The sequence below is a fragment of the Columba livia genome, chromosome 17, assembly GCF_036013475.1.
Source record: "Columba livia isolate bColLiv1 breed racing homer chromosome 17, bColLiv1.pat.W.v2, whole genome shotgun sequence".
In the NCBI taxonomy this organism is placed as follows: domain Eukaryota; kingdom Metazoa; phylum Chordata; class Aves; order Columbiformes; family Columbidae; genus Columba; species Columba livia.
In genome coordinates, this window is record NC_088618.1 from 7275078 (window position 1) to 7292835 (window position 17758).

Consider the following 17758-nt stretch of genomic DNA (forward strand, 5'->3'; position numbering starts at 1 on the left):
GACGAAGAAAACTAGAATTTTCCATAGTGTTTTATTTTTAAATGAGCTTTGTACTGTCTGTAATCTATTAAGTATATCTGCATGCACCCATGAGACTGCTATACAGAGAATATAATTATATTGTTTACCATTTTGAGATTGATGTGAATGGAATCACTACCAGTTACTTCGCTTTACGTTACTGAAGGAATCTGGAATGTTGACGCACCTTATCTTACTGGTGTCAGACAGGTCACAAAGCTCGTACATACACATGATTTGACCTTCTAGGACAGTTTTCAAAGAACTGGCAGGATTAGCATGTCACTTTTTTCTTACTTGAAGAAATTAAATCTAATTGTGAGGATCCTGTTAATACAACATAGATACAGGTTATATGTGCACACAGCGTGTGGAGAGTCTGGAATGAAAACAGCTGTAATGAAGGAGGGATGAAAAAAAAAAGGCCCTGAAATAGGCTGATTTATTTCAGAGTACAAGATTGATAATTTAATGATTTCAGTAGCTGCACAGATATAAAATATTTACAGCAAGATGGAGAATTCTAATGGGGAAAAGAAATCTCTGAAGGCATTTTCTTCTAGAAAATATAAAATGAGAAAGGAATTATGCACAAATATAACAATTACATAGTTTTAGTATTAGTGATTAATTGCTTGAGAGTCATTTCTCTCTTCATGCAGGTGTAGTTTGACTGAATAGACCTGAGTTACTTCTGTGTTTTAAGAGGAGAAACATGAGCAGCATTGACTTCTCCTTGGGAAACCTTGTACTTTTTCTGCCTGTTAACATTGTCTTTCTTACAGCAAATATCGCTTGAGACTTTTGTAATAAAGAACGAAAAAAAAATGCTTGTGCATTGTTGTCATTTCACATGACATCAAGTGTCTGATTTCTGATAGAAATCTCAAGAGCATTGAGTTCATACAGGTTTCTCCCAGTTCCACCTCAGAATAACCGCTTGCCTTTAGAGACAAGGAATGTTCATAGTAGATTCTTGTGATAAACTCATTTAAAATATCTTTGGCACTATGAAATTGAAACAAATTTGTCAGGTTTGTGCTGTAATAGGACAAAACCCAACTGGTTTAAAGGAGGTGTAATATCCTGGAGCAGAACTGACTGGGGAGCTGGGAGCAGTGACTGGGAGCTGAAGGAATCCAGCTCTTGGCATTACTGGCCCCAGAGGCCTCACTGTGTCCCTGCTAATGCACACAGGCCTGTTCAGTGGATTTCATGGTTGTACATCTCATTGTCATTTTCAGAGCTCATTGATTTAAGCAGCTCCCACTGTTCAAGAATACGACAACAGGCAGTGCAGCCTAATATGCTGATAGGTACAGCGTGGAAAAGTCTTATTTCAATCAAAAGCTGAGGAAAAAAAGAAATACTGTAAGGGTGAACTGAACACTGGAGCAAATTGCCCAGAGAGGCTGTGGAGTTTACATGCCTGGAGATTTTCAAAACCCGACTGGAAAAGAATCTGAGCAACTTCTTGAAATTGACTCTGCTTTGAGCAGGGAAGTTGTAGGAGATGATCTCCAGCAGTCCTTTCCAACCTCAGCTGTGATTATGGAAAAATAAGATGGTTAATAATTGAATGTTCTTCAGATTCTCTCTTCTACAAGCAGCAGCAAAGCTGCAAGGATCCTGATGATGCAAAGGGCAGAAGGTCCAGAAACGAGTTTCAGGGTTGCAGGACAGTCTCTGTTTGCGTTTCTCCGCAGTGGGTGTCACTGTCAGTGATGCTCCCCATGGGCAGGGGTGACGGGACAGCTGATGGACCGAGCTCGGGCCAGGCCGGGATGCGGCTGCAGCTCCCAGGGTACCATTAGCAGCTGTGCTTATGAAACTTCAGTTTGGGTTTTGTTAACCAACTTAGTTGTATCCATTTAAATTAACACTTAAGGTCAAACTTCTGCCTTTAGCGAAATCAAGAATTTTAAAAGGTTTATTTAAATTTGAAGGCTTCCACTGTCAGTTTATACAGCTGGCTTCAAAGTGTGTTGAATATAATCTTCTGATGAGTTTTAGCTTTGCTGGTAGATAGATGTTTCTTCCATTATCTTGTTTATTTCTGTTTTGTATTTTGTACTTCATGAGTAATATTTGCAATTACTTTTCTGCGATACCATGTTAGTAACAGCAGCAGGAAGCCATAGTTAGCTCAGCTGGAACATTTTGGCCTCTAGATTTCTTTTTATTGCTCTCAGAATAAGCAATAACTGCCTGCTTAGCTTTGTGGTATTCTGATTCCCTTCTTCCTCTCATCCCCCTTTTTTGTTCTGCATTACTTTATTGGTTAGACCTAATGTAGATGTAGGGATAGTAAATCCAAGCTGATTGTAAAAATATTGTCTGACATTGCTGTGTCTGTAACTAGTAAGATGAAAACAATGATCAGTAACTATTTTGGACAAGCTGAAAGAAGTTCTAAAATAGTTCACAATTGTCTTGCCTGTAAGACTGGATAAACAAAGCAAAAATTATTTTCCTTTTATTGATGCACATTTTTGAAGATGCTCAGAATTGCTGTGGTGGAGTATCTGGCTGGGTTTCTGCTCGGTGCTCACTGCTTTTTGTTGACATATTTAATGTCACCTGTAACTGTTATCAGTGCAGTCCTCCTGTTGGGAATGTGTCCTGTGGGTCCAGGGATCTGTAACTGGTCTGCATTAAAGCACCTTGTGGACATATTTCTAATATTAAAATAAAGGTGCTTGGCCCTTGTTTAAAATCCCATCTCCGTAGAACTAGGTTACCCAATGAGCATGTTTTACTCATCTCATGGGGGCAAAGTCTGAGCTGTTTAATCCGTGGCAGCAAAATGAAATAATTTTGCAATGAAGTCGTCATTTTCAGTATCAATAGAAGGTCATGCCCTTGTCAACCAGTGTTGGTTCAGCATAAGGTTCCAGTCAGAACTGGTTGCATTATGCTTAGAGCTGCTCTTTAAGAGACCTTCCCCCTCGACTGTGTTTAGAACTGCCAATGTGGTGGGTCTTTTGGATATTTATAAGAGACTTGTTAAGATAGTCCTTACTGCAGTTATTCAGAGTATATACTTGTTAGTTCCCAATAACTGGGCTGGCAGAAAGAAGTTTGTTTGAAGCTTATGATACAGCACTAGATCAACTGCTCTTTTTCCATCATTTCTTCTCTCCTTAGTGTTGTGCGTTAAGTCATAATGCTTATTTGGCAAGATATAAGAGCAGTCTGCTTCTTTCTTAACTCTGGAAATTCTTTAGAGAAGTCAAGGATCTAAAGTTTTGTCAATTTTAAGGTCAGAGTAAAATTCATCCTTTTCCTTCCTTTATCCCCAATGCCACTGGGTCTTAATGTTCCTCATTAGATGAAGGTGCCGCTTCCAGCTTGCAGTGTATGTATTGAATCAGATGTATTTCTAGTTCGGAAACAAACCCATTTCTCAGGTCGAGGTGCCGTTAGTCACATTAGTTATGGAGTTTCTATTCAGGGTTTGATCTGTTTCTTATGTTTTTCAGGGGTATCCATAACTTTGAGCTGTGCTTTATGAACACGAAAAGGGGCCTACCAACTCGTCTGAACGAGTGGTAAGAGTTGCCAGAATTTCCTTACGTATATTTTATTTTACTGATGTCACATGTTCATACCTATGAAATCTAGAAGGCAAAATTGTAACTAATTCAATCCATGTTTGCTATTTACTGTTAGGGACAGTCTCAAAATTGACATTCAATAAAGTGATAGACTAAATTAATTTAATAGCAATAGTCTTTAGCAGCCTTTTTCTCCAACAGTAGGACTATTGAACAGAGTATGGCTAATGTATGCAAGAGTTTGAATTACTTTGCTTGGAATAGCAAACCACCATATAAAAACAAATGCCTCTATAATCTGAATGTAGAATAATTAACTGCATATAATGTGAGTAATAATGAAACTTCCAAAACTTTATAAACGGACCTTTTCAATATGTTTTGTCCTGCTTTTAGATGAGAGGTGAACTGGCTTCCCACCTCCTCACTGCCTCTTCCCATTGCTCTGTTGGGTGTTTGGCTGGGCCATCACACTCCAGGGGAGGTTGTTCTCTGAGTTCTCTGGGGCACATGAATGTAACACAGATAATAATTCAGTGTTTATCTGCTTTTGTGATGGGATCCATGGCTTTCTGCAGCATTTGACTCTTCTACCAATTTATTGGTTTTAAGTGTAGGGCCTTTGTCAGAACAGGGCAGTCAGTGTAGACAGAGACCAACCAATGTGTTAATTTGTATGAGTCTGCAATGTAACAGTCATCCTGAGGTGAAACTTCTAGTATTTAGAGCAAGGGAAAATAATTGTAGGGGTGAAAGGGAATAAGATGATAGGACCTAGGAGTTATCTCTTACCAAACAGCCTCACTACTTGTTCAAAATCAGGAAAAAAGTAGCAGGTGATCAACTGAGATGTTGTTTGTAGATATACAAGCAACCTATTATTTTTCCTCAGCGTATTTGTGAATGTACAACTTCGCAAATGTTCCTGCTCCATCTACACTGAAGAAACAGTAGTAATTGTGCTATCGTTACCAAAGAGATTTTTTTACAGAGTGCGTGACTGATTTCCTTGTTTCAGAAGTGAGGTATGCTCTGTACTCACTTTAAAGAGTGTGTCACCCTCAATCAGCACCGCCATACATTTTCAGAATGATGATGCTTTCAATGTATTGCTTGTCAGCCCTGAAGAATGCTGCTTAGTTCCTTTTACAAGTGCAACTCATTGGCTGAGGCTGCTCACTTACAAAACAATTTTATGTTTATTTTGTTTGGTTATTGGGTTTGTGGCTTTTAATGATAAAATAGAATTGCATTTTTTTGCAATAGACGTCTTGGAAAATCTGAAAAGTTGGAGCCATTTGAAACTCCCACTGAGGTCAGCAGTAGAATTTCTGTGGCTTTCAGTGGGAGTAACGTTATACTGCCTGAATGTGAAGACTTTTCCTCTCTTTCAAAAAATGCTTATAGTCTGCTGTAGTTAATGTTACGGGAAAACTAAGTAACTATTATAGTACTTGATTATGAAAAAAAGGTATTTCCTAAGTAGGAGAAAGAAGTTTTAACCATTCGTTATGCTAGTGTATTGATTTTTTGTTTAATACCTACAGCTTTGAAAATCACTGTACCATAAAAGTTGGTTATCTGAAATTATTTTGCTTGTATCATCCAGTGTGTTTTATTACATTGTATGAAGGAGTAGGTCTGAACAGACAGAGTGCCTTCTCATGAGGCAAGAAGGAAAATTGCAGGAGTAATGGTAGACATGGCCTAAATTCTATAATCATAGATATCACTGGTCATGTAAACAGGGAATCCAGTTTAGAGAGAAAGCATGCAATTCTGTGAATAGATGTTTTGGGGTTTTTTTGCACTCTAGGAAGATGCTATTACAAGTGAATTTGGCATAAAAGCCTCTAGCTAATGGTTGCCCAGACGTGATTTGTGAAACATTAAAAATAATTGCTTTTTCAGAAATTAATACTACATAGATATTTCCCGAACTGTGGTTGTGTGGTTTAAATGGTCAGTTTTGATTGTAATGTGTAAAATGGAGTTGGCTTGATTTGAAACACATTCGAGGCTGCCAGGTTTCAGACCTGAGCCATTCAGAACATGTAGTTTTATCTGTGATAAACCTTTTTTTTTCCTAATTCACTGCTCATAGATGAATGGCTGCTTATTTTGTGTTTCTACCATCTTTTTTGGAACAAGCAACAATGATGAATTAATGTCGTTTAATTGATGGATTGCTATAGATTAATCAAATTCCTATTTAATGTGTTAGATATTTCTTGCGAGTCAGCTATTTAAAAAAATTGTCTGTAGTTAAATCTGTTATAAAAGTTAAGTCTTGGGCATGTCTGATTCTTTCTCGCACTGGAGAAGTGCAAGATACGGCCTAAATACTCAAGTGACCCAAAGATAACATTTTGGTTTGTAAACATTTGCAGCATAAAATAAGTCTGACCTAATTTTAGAAAGGAATTTCCCCTCCATGTCATGTACATTATATGTGGGTGTTACTTAGTGAGTTTTCATCTGTAGCTCTTGGAAATTATTTTTCTATTTTATCGTACATCGAGTTTATTTATCTTGAATTCGAACTTTTACTACTGTCTCTATGTGACATTAGTTTACAAACTAAGTCTGACTTACTCTGTGTTTGTATATTTGAGAATTTATTGCTATGTGATTATCTTTAGTTAATGATCATACAAACCTTCTGGAATTTCCAAGTCCTAATTTTGCCTTCATTATTATCCGCACAATTCTAGTGACTTAGGGGGGTGGTCAGTAGGTCAGAGAGGTTCTCCTTCCCCTCTGCTCTGCCCTGGTGAGACCACATCTGGAATATTGTCCAGTTGTGGCCCCTCAGTTCCACAAGGACAGGGAACTGTTGGAGAGAGTCCAGTGCAGGGGAACGAAGATGTTGAAGGGAGTGGAGCATCTTCCTTATGAGGAAAGGCTGAGGGAGCTGGGGCTCTTGAGCTTGGAGAAGAGGAGACTGAGGGGTGACCTCATTAATGTTTACAGATATATAAAGGGCGAGTGTCAGGAGGATGGAGCCAGGCTCTTCTTGGTGACAACCAATGATAGGACAAGGGGTAATGGGTTCAAACTGGAACACAAAAGGTTCCACTTAAATTTGAGAAGAAACTTCTTCTCAGTGAGGGTGGCAGAGCCTGGAACAGGCTGCCCAGGGGGGTTGTGGAAGTTATAGCAATTCAGTGGTATGTGCTGAATACCACCTCGTTCTTTTGAGTCCTCCTGGCTTTTAATTTCAAATAAACATCAACTGAAAAAATAACTTATTTTGCTGAGTGTTGGACCTCATTAACACCATCATAACATGTTTTGGTGTTTAGGAATTTGAGCTGATTACTTACAGTTTTGGGAAACTGTCACGTGCATTAGTAGCACTCAGCAATTAAATATATATATATATTATACATCAGTTAGACTAATGTTAGGGCCTCAGATCTGGAGGTACACAGCCTTATCAAAAGCAGACTTTCTATAATAATATTTATGTGCCAGTGACGTTGTAGGACAAATGTGGCTTTGAATTGATTTTTTTAACCAAGAAAAACTCCACCAATTTACTGGATTTATTCCAGACTTAAAGCACTATAAAGCATACTACTGCTGTGTGAATACTTTCTGCCAGCAGGTGGAAATGTAAATACAACTTGTCCATTGACTTCTGTCTTTGGCTGGTGTCTCTCTCCAAGTCACTGAAGCTGAATGTTTGTGAAAATCCTAGTTAAGATTTGCAACATAATGATTGTGGCTGTGCCAAAATTTGCAAGTTGATCTCTTTTATGGGTGCCTAACTGTTCATGGACCTGCCAGGTGTTCCTTTTTGGGGGCTCAGAAAGAAAAACACTTTACAGGGTGGTGGGTGTTCTAGGAATCTTTTAGTCTTGGAAAACGGGATGGGAAGGGTGGTGTTATCCTCACTGCTTGTTAATCCTTATTCTCTTTTTACAAACATGACTACAGGCAAAGCTGCAATGACATTGCTGCAAAACTTAACTTGCTTTGATCTACAGATCCTTAATTAACTGCTTATGGTAAAGGGGTGCTATCTTCCTTTGATACTATCTTCAGATACCAGTTTTAAAAAATGCATAGGCTAGTAGTGCTTACATGTCATCTCTTTGAGAGAAACTGGAGAGTCCAGACTTTCTGAAAGATAGGAGTATCAGAATAACGTGCAATAATACCCACTACAGGTAATGAAAGGCTGTAAGCTGTGGCTAAGTTGTCTATTGTATGTTTCTGAAATGGTTTTCTGTGGTATGCATTTCTTCATTTGGCCTTGGAACTGCTGAATTGCAGTAAACACACCTGTGCTATCGTGCTAATCACATATAAGGGTGAGCTTTGCCAATGAGTTTGTGGTTAACAAAAAGCTTCTCTAGGTTTTTCATGGTGAAAGAAACAGGATTATTTCTCTGTACGCTTCTGGTTGAGAGAGATCAAGAGCTGCTTTCCTAGTATATCACAATTAAATAGGAAAAGGTTATCTAGCATTTCTGAGGAAACTAATTTAAAAAGAAAGGAATAATAATATTTTCTCTTATTTTTCTGAATAATAATGCCCACAGATTTTGAATCTTGGTCTAAAAGCCAATCAATTATTTTTATTTCTGCATATAATGTAATTACTTGACATTTTGGAGAAGACAGCGCTGGAAACCAGTGGGTTTTTAAAAGCAAGTTGTTTGAGTGTGATGAATTAGAAGCTCATCCTCAGTCAGAAACACTTGATCAAATAAATATCCAGACTGTATTGAAGTCTGTGACTAAATTTGTAAATTTTAATATGATTAATCCAAAACCGTGGGTGTGAAATACAATAGAAGAAAAAAATCTATCTTGGTCCACTAAAGTCAAGTTAATTGGAAAAAGGGCAGTGCAGGAGAGAGCGGCATTTTGTTTTGTTATATTGTGGCCGAAGGGTATTTCAGAACAGTTCAAGTTTGTTAAAAGGCACATTTTGCTGGAAGGGATAAATGAAGGAATGTGTTTGTCAATTTATAATAGGAGTGGAATTTCATTAACACTACTATTCATTTGTGTTGTGGGAGGAAGAGTAGAATAGATTCTCATTGACTTAAAATGTCGCTGTCAATTCTAACTGCTGGAATTCTCTGCAGTTTGTTGGCTGAATATATGAAAGAAAACAGGACTCTGGGTCAGCCCCGTTCTCTCTAATTAGGATCCTCAGGGTTTTGTGTGGGCTGTACGTTTGGGTGGTTTTGTTGTTGTAGTTGTATAACATTGTGCTTTTGTCTTTGCTTCTAACACCCAGGCACTCTCTGCTTTCTGCTGGTGCCTCATTTTTATTTCTGTAATGCAAACTGTCCTCTCAATTGCAAAACATCACTGGTTGTGCCTGCACTTTGTACCTTTCTCTCTGTGATCTCTTGTAAATTCCTTGACGTTTCTTCACTTGTTGTAGCCAAGAGTGTGTTAGACATAAACAATTAAAAATACAAGTATTGTTAATCCCTTAAGACTGTTTTATAGTAGGTAAAGTCTAGCACTCTTTGTTTTAAATATGGCTTTAGTTGAATTACTGCTTCTCAAAATATTTCCGCTTATCTCTGAAGTCATAATTATGGCATTCATCGTATTTGAATATAATCGCTGCACTTTTCTGACTTAAGGAATTAATCTCAGCTACTGCTTTTCTTGCCTCCTGGAACCTGCATTTTGGATCTCATCTCCTTTGGTTTTTATCAGTTACACTAGAATGTTTCTCATGAAGATGTCTTGTGTGTGGAATATTACTCTGGAGTAGAAAGAGACACTTACAAAATAGTAAACAAATACCATGTGTGTGTTTATGAGGCTTAACCTTGTCAGGTGCACAGAGATCCTGGATGCAGCAATTGCAACAGCTCCATGTTAATCCTATAGTAGGCAAATTCTCCTAAATTATTCCACCTCTCTAAGAAATTAAAAGGCACAATCTACAAAATGACAAAAATACTATCTCTGCATAACAAGACTTAATTGACAGTTGTAAAGTGTTTGAGATGCTTTGCTTTACAGAAAGTGTTGCTGGGTAGGTACAAATACTTATTCTCCTGGCTGCAGTATCAGTGAGTAGAATAGACCAGCAATAAATGCATGTCCTAAAAGAATTAAAATTTGCTGGGAAGGAGTTAGAATGTTTAGAGACTTGTGCTCCTGGTAGATGAAGACCTTACCAAGTGTTTTCAAAAGCCCAATAGGTGCAGTAAACTCCGGAAGCATTAGCTTGTGTGCTGTGTACTGCCAATCACGCTGAAATTGGGACAAAGCTTTGGACTAATGTAGGTCTACGTAAGAATATTACACTGTGTGCCTTTTTAATATGTGACCTCTTGATGGGAAAGAGTTTCACATCTGCACTCTAGCGTAGTTATCCTCAATTTGGAATTGATTAGAAAGGAGTTGCTATGCGTGGTTCTTTTCTGTTACAACCACAATGTTTTATGTATTTGAATGTATCAAGCTTCCTCCTAAAAAATAATTAGTGTTTCTGTTTTGTCCCTCTTTATTTGATTTGGAGATGCTTTCAGGATGTTGTTCCTCTGATGGGTAGAATCGTCCTGATTTCCACCAAAACTGTTAGCACGAATAGCTCCTCTTTCCAAAGCAGTAGACTAAGGACTCTTAAATAAAACCATTAGTGAGAATTTTAGTGGAATCTGATGATGCTTGACCTTGTTGTCCCTGCAGCCTTTCTCTGTTCCTCATCTCTGTTGAGAGAAATTGAGTTTTGGGAGAACTTGCTCACAACAGCCTTCTCTCTTGCTACTTCCCCACATGACCTGTGGTGTTGATAACACCCTTTGTGAGCCATCTGGGTGCTCTCTGCTTTGCCCTGCAGTGACTTTCCTGCTGCACACACTGAAGAACGTGCAAATCAAGGGCAGCGCAACAGGGGATGGGGCTCGAGACACTTGTGGAGCATCCCCAGCTCTCCCCACCGACCAGCCCAGGGAGACCGGCTGAGCACAAACCACTTTGAGGCTCTCTTGACATTTTTCTCTTCTTTATCAGTCTTTTTACTCAGGTGCTCTGAAGTTTCTTAGTCTTTGGGAATTATTTCCATCTGCAGCCTTGTTACTGAGCAATCGCAGTAATACCAGAGTCCAGTTTTGCTCATCAAGAGCTTGGGTCCTTGACTGATTTGTAGAGGGCGAATGAAAAGAGCAGTTGCAAATGGATTTCTGTGCTATTAGAGCTCTAAACAGCCTTCCCTCCTGACTGCGTGTCAGATTGTACCTCAAGGAGGGAGACGCGTGGACTGTGAACCTGAAAAAGATTTAAATATGTAAGTGCAGGGTCAAGTATTCTTGTCAGTAGGTGTCTTAACAAACTGGTCTCGGTGCTCAGCAATAATAATTTTATTTAATATTTTTAGGTAGCACTGAAAGTGGTAATTGAGTAGCAAGGGGTTTGAGTTCTTACATTTCTTAATCAGCTTTCCCTACAATTTGCTTATAATTTCACTGTAGAACCTCAGTTTCTGATTAATTTTACAAAGCACAGTGATAGGTTGGTGTGCTGTGGGGAAAACTTTTAATATAGCAATACCTGCACAAAGAACCAGAGCCAGAGAATGAACCAAGCCAGGAGGGGAGGAAGTTATTGTTAAGGACTGTTAGAAAGCTCTTCTCAAGAAGAGCATAAAGCTTCTTTCTCCCTGTGGACTCTTCGTTTCCACCATTACTCAGATAATTTAGGGAATTCCACCAGTGCATAACACCAATCAGGGGAAAGCCCATACAAATATGTAGACATTTTTGGAGCCACCAGTTCCAGCACACTGCACCGTTTCTGATCTCCTCAGTCACAGCCCTGTAGCTCTTTAAGCATGTTCTTTATTCCTCTCTGGTGTGCAGAAAGTGGTAGGTTTAAACTGCCTTTGGCAAGAGGCCATAATAGATGGATGCACGAAGGCTGTTGTTGTCGTGGTTTCTAGATGTGAAATCCCTGCACTGATCCTTTGCTTCACCTGTTGTTTCAGTGGCTCTGCTCCGGTTCAGTCCACCACTGAAGCGTGTTGGCTTTGTTTACAGTTGGTTCTCTCATCTCCAGAATATTTATCTGAGCAAAATGATACTGTAATAAAGGATCCATATGTTGCTCTGGGAATCTGTGCTTTGGACTTGCAAAGTAGTAGAACTGAGGCTGATTTACAACTCTGTGTAGGGATAACTGCCCGGGCTCTTAATTTTGGTGATATTTCACATATGAAAAGGAGATATTGTCCACTATTAAAGAAGTGGGCTCAAAGAGAAAAGATAATTAGAAATCAACATTAACATTCTTCTTTGAGGATAGCCAATTGTGAGAAATTGGGAGGAAAAGCAGAATGGAAAACTTTAAGAATGAAGTGCCAGCATCTCTGAGCTCCTGTTTGAGCATCAAGCCTGCCTTGTATAATAAAAGCTATTTATAAATTGCTGCTCAGTTAAACGTGTACGGAATTTTACGATGCATAAATTGGGAAACAGAGCCAGCAAAGGGACTTAGAGTGATGAATGGATGACAGGGTGCAAGACTGAAACTGTGTTTTATTCGTGGATTGTGAGGTCAAGAAGAACAACTGCTGGGAAGGGCTGGCAGTTGAAGGAGAAAGATAAGGATCCCGTGAGGTAAAGAATCCAGTAATCTGAGAATTATCAAGCCACATAGTCACACTTCTTTTTGGCAGTTACATACAGCTCCAGGTAGTAGCCTTTTATTTTTACTTTGCTACATATTAATGAGTATTTTAGTCTCTTTCCCAGCTGCAATTGCACCTCTGTTGCCTGCTCTTCCAGTGTCAAAGCCCATATCCTCCTACATCTCAGTCATTTATTCCCTTAGATTTTAAGCAACAGGTGAGAAGAGGTTTTGTTTCACGTGTCTGTTCAGTTGTTGTCACTGCTCAAAACACTGTTAGAGACTGATAACTTATTAAACTGATGTTTAATTCTGTTGGTCATGCAGATATTCCTCAGCAGAATGCAGTTAATGTAACTTAAATCCAAACAGATGAGTCAAGTTAAGGCCACTAGGTTGGAACTGTTCTTTTTAGTATTGTCACAGAATATGTTCACCATGCAGGTGCTTTTTGTATCCTCAGAGTAAACTGAATCAAAACAAGGCTAGAATAGAACTGGTTTGGGCCAGTGAATGAAGACTGATTTCCACTCGTTTTTTATTCCTTTAATAAATTTGTTTTAAGGTCTTAACGTATTTAAAATTGGCAGATAAATTGTTTAAAGATATATGGTTGCACTTTGAAATGCATGTTTTTCTCTCTTTTATGTGTTCTCTGTGTCTTGCGTCTGTAAGTATTTCTGCCAAAAAAACACTGAAAAGGAAATTAGAGGCACTCAAGATGATCATTACAAAGAAAAGAATTGCCTTACCTGGTGGCAAATGAGAAAATATATCCTGATTAGTTTTACAATAGCAACGGCCTTTAGTTCTATGCTGGTACCTTGGGTATTTTCTTAAATAGGTAAAGGACTTTTATGTTTTGGGAAACTATAGCACTTTTATTTCATTTGGAGGTCATGAGATTTGCTTTTGCAAGCTGCTGCATCTTGATATACCCTTGATATTACAACCCTGTAATACTGAAATTTGATTAAAAAAACAAAAGGGGGATGGGCGGTCAGCATTAAATAAATTAAAAAGTAGAAAATCTTTGGTTGTGATTCTTTATAAATGAAATATATGTGACTGTTGCTGTTGGTCTAAATGATGTGTTGCAGACTAACAGTGTGTATTGGCCACCCAGATTTCATCCTGCTTTGGCCCCCAGTGTTGCTGGAAGCCTCTTCAGAGGATGAAGGATGTGGCTTGAAAAGGGATTCATTCTTTTCAGCACCACCCTTTCCAGCGGCTTGGTGTCTGTCAGGGGACAACCCATTGATGAGCCCTCGGGTTGGGGACGGGGGAGCGGGACAGCCCTGGACCCACAGGGTCACTGAGCAGAGCGCCCGCTGCTGGGGCACCACTCACACGCTCCTGTTCTCTGGAGCTGCTTTGCAAGCTGACTGGGGTAGCAGCAAAACTACACTGTATGAAAGGCTTTTCTCAGCCCTGCCCTTGTCCTTGCAGCTATCCAGCAATATAGTGTCTATCTTAGTCTGCTGATTTTACCTACACGTTGAGCCAAAACGTTACAGACCTGTTTGTTGCACCTCTCCTCACTGGTTGAACTAAGGTGCTTCACCGTGCGTTATTTTGATTTTTATGCTATAGCAAGTGTAAATTGAGGGGGATGTTAAAGTTTGTTTGCATTGATAGTAATACCTTATGCTTGGAATAACATGAATGCCTGTTCTGCAAATAATTGCAGGCACAGCCTTCACACTAAGCAAAATGCAAGGGGAGCGTGATGGTTGTTATGCGAATGGTTCAAGATCTTAACTTTTAAGTTAAGTAACTGTTTGTTCTATTATAAAACTAATATATTTGAAAGGCAAGATCTGTCAGATTTTTTTTTTTTCCCCCAGGACTAATATCTTGATACTTGTCTTTTAAACTGTCAATGGTGTGTAGTATAAGTAAGCACATTTTCACTAGATATTTATTTTATATGGATATTTTATGGATCTAGATAATGTATATATATGAAAAATGTATTATGATAGTCCATCAATCAGAAATGGCTTTGCCATAACATTTGTTAGCTGTAACAACCAGTCTTTTGGCTTACAAAGTAAGCAAAATTTGAAGCAGTAAACATGAAATTCCATGCAATCTTTAGACACTTTTCAGAGTAGGAAACCATGTTAACATGGAACAGGGCTGTGTTTGGAAAAGTTAATAACAGCATCTTTTGGAAATGCTACGAAGATGGCATCGCGTGCTTCCACATATCACAGTTGGCTCACCAAGTAGCATATTTTCTCTCCAGTCCTTTCCCTGGGGTTATTTCCTCCCTGATACGGTTGAATCAATCTGTGAAAGTAGAGTACTCGTGTTGAGAAGCCAAGCACGTGTGGGAGAGAAGTTCAGTCTAAACACTGGCCTTGGTTTATACATTAGTTGAGTTCATGTACTGCAGTAGTGGTGCTGCACTATGATCGGCTAAAATAATGCAAAGGTACTTCATTCCATTCGTATCTGTTACTTTGTGCCTTCTGGATATGGATTTTCTATGGAAATTAGAGGACATGCAGGGTTGTGCATGTGGCTTGAAACATGAAGTAGGAAGGATCGGACGTGGTGTCTCACATAGGGCTCTCGGAAGGAAGCAAATTACATACCTTGCTGAAAATAAGCCTCATGTTAGTGAGCCTTTTAATGTGTTTTCTGAAGAAAGCAATTACATATTTTAATCTTGAAGTCCATGAAATACATGCATTACGTGTCAATTTTGTATACACTGATTTGCTTTTCCCTGGAACTGGCAAATTAGACTTGCTTTGGGCCAAAGCCAAATAATAGGTGAGGCGATTTCATTCCTTGTGAATTATTGAAGAGAATGGTTGGTACGTAAAACTTGTCTTCAGTTTGCTGGCTCTCTTCCCATTTCTCCTAATCCCTTTGGGAATCTTGGTTTGGACTCTTCCAGAGGCGCAACAATTTCTAAAGGCTGGGTAACCATTCCAGAATGGAAGGAATTTTACATATGAGCTCCCTTTTATCTTTGTCCCTTTCTGAGTTGCAGTCTCCTTTTTGCTAATTCTAGCTAGCAAGTATGCTAGATTGCAAATGTGCTTTGATCATAGTGGTCAACCCTGTCACAAAAATCAATGTCTAAACTTGGGATCAGAGGATGCTTGAGGCAATAATTTGATTTTTTTAAATGTATCTCTGCAATAAATTTATGAAATAAAGATATCACAATCTGTTTTCTAAATAAAGTAGATGTTTCTCTTTTGTACAGTCTGATAAGGTTTTCTGCTGTAACAGCAACACAAGTGAGGAAGTTTGATTTACAAAGAAGTACATTTTCCATATAATCATGTCATTGTAACAGTGGCCTGGATTTTGTTGGGCACAAATCCAATGGATTACATGAGTTTATTGTGAGATGCGGCTATATACAGGGGTGATCTTAAAGAGCACTAAAGACGCCTATTAAACTTGCCTTAAGGGCTCTTTTTCTTTCTTCATGGTCTGACACCTTCCTTATATTTCTATCCTTTGACTATGCCAAGGTCTGAAATAGGATATATTTTAAATGGGAGGGAGATATGCAAAGATGTACTGAAAACATAACTTGTGAACCTCTTTGGAATTCTTTGGGATATAGGCGTGAATACAGAAAATCTGTTAGAGCATTTTAAAGGCTGGAAAAAGGTAGTTTTAATAGATATAAGTTATTCATGTTTTCAGGGTCACTCATAGGTATATATTTTTCCCCAGATACCTGTTATATCACAAATATATTGACCATATCTTAAGAAGTGAAGGTCCAGATTTTCTTGATTTACACAGAATGCTGCATGAAAACACAATAAATGAGATGGGCATTGTTTATTTAAAAGATCTAGAAATTGTATTAAAATGCTTACTATCTAGAAATATTCATATAGCAGTTCTTGCTTTTCACCCATAAGAGGTGATTTGTGTAATCCCTGTTACTGATATGCTGTAGAAAGTTTAATAATAGTACAATTTTATTACTGGATAAATCTCTGTTATGGCAACATAAATCTCATATGACAAACTTGAGACAAAATAGTATTAATTGCATCCTCTCAACTTCAGCTGAGTCATGTCCAGATTCCTTGATGAAATTAAATATGAAGAAATGCAAAGAGGCTGCTTGTCAGTTGTGCCTATATAGACAAAGCTAAAATAACTGAAGGGGTTAATGTGCCAACACTTCCTGGAGGGAAGAGAAGTGTATAGATATTGATGAGTTTGACTTTTTTGTGATTATAAAGTCCTCAACCACACTGCTCCTGTAACCAACTTTAACGTAGAAATAGAATAATCTAGTGTTAAACCGTGGGAGTTGAGATTAACATGTTGTAGCAGGGAAACAGCGGCAAGATGACCTGGAAGACATTTGTTGTGGTAGCAAAAGCTCATGAAGACACATACCTGGATCTGTTCTCAGTCTCAGTCCCTGTGTGCAGGGGATGCCGTCCCACTCTTCTTGGCTTGCAAAAGCAGCTGCTAATATGAAGCTTTGGATCAATCAATTCCTTTTCGCCTGTAGTTGCTCACCCATGCTGCACTATAATGAGCTTATTTTCCATAGTGATCGTATGTAGGTGGAGGCAGCGTAGAGAGAAACAAAACCAGAAGAGATTATAAAGAAAGCAAGGGAGGGGATTTAAAACCCTTCATGTGGAAAGACAGGCTTAGAGATGGCTCTTTTTCCTCACTTTTTCCATGGGTACTTCTCTTAATTTGACTAGCATCTCTAATTAACTAGCTCTGTTTCGATGGCCTTCAATGAACATGCAGGGGTTTGCATGCAAGTGAGAAATGTTACTCGTGAAGGATAAAGTTTGGCTTTGCTTCTGCTCAGTCTGGTTATTTTGTTTTTGTTGTCATGATTTAGATTCTGAGGATAATTACCACAGTATCTGATATGGACTAAAAGCTCACAGGAGAGCTATTTTTAACCATGGTACTAAAAATTCCGGTGAATTATTAATAAATTCAATATCTAATTTGGCAAAACGTGATCGTACTTGCCTTAACTGTTCATAAGCTACGTAGTAGGCTGTTGGAGTTTCTTAGAAATTGCTGCTTATGCTTAATTTTTAAAAGGAAGAGTGCTTTCTTTGTTGTCCCAAACACTGCTGTTATGCTGTAGATAATCAGCTTGGGCATCGTGAATAAAAACCTGACAGAAGTGCGGAACAGTTTTAATTTTATAGTTGTTCTTGCTCCTCAGAAATAGCCTATTTGTTTCTATATGCTGTACTGGAAAAAAAAGATCTGTATTAATTCTTTGTAACTTGTATTTAATGGACATGTAATGTACTGCAGAGGTTGGATCTCATGGCAGGCAGACACATTTGAATGAAATGCGGCAGGGCTGGGGTGTGGGACTCACAGCACCCGAAGAGCTGGATGTGGAAAATGCTTCTGACTCCCAGAGCCATCAGTGAGCTACAATCCGTAGGTCACTGAATAGCAAGACATGTAAAAATCCTAAACTATATATATTTTGACTTGCATCGGGCAATCCATACCCTAAAGGAATATTTGACCTAAGGCAAAAATAGTGCAGCAATTAATTGGAGTCAGTGCGCAACTCTAATGGT

General features: G+C 38.6%; 1 protein-coding gene and 1 long non-coding RNA gene across 27 annotated transcripts in view; one reads left to right on the forward strand and one right to left on the reverse strand.

The window, feature by feature from the left end:
• The window catches only part of ARVCF (ARVCF delta catenin family member), a 241395-nt gene that overhangs the window by 10676 nt on the left and 212961 nt on the right, over positions 1-17758 (forward strand). For 16 of the 26 annotated variants that reach the window (XM_065033011.1, XM_065033013.1, XM_021284593.2 and 13 more), the window contains one exon: positions 3504-3572. The exons of the other annotated variants lie outside the window; for them this stretch is intronic. The gene's annotated coding sequence lies outside the window, so the exon portion shown is untranslated. The remainder of the gene's footprint in view (positions 1-3503; positions 3573-17758) is intronic. 26 annotated transcript variants of the gene reach the window in all.
• Positions 8147-16745, reverse strand: LOC110357336 (uncharacterized). Its single transcript, XR_002410959.2, has 2 exons — positions 16581-16745; positions 8147-10832 (listed from the first exon to the last, which is right to left on the reverse strand). It is a non-coding gene; the product is annotated as an uncharacterized LOC110357336 (long non-coding RNA).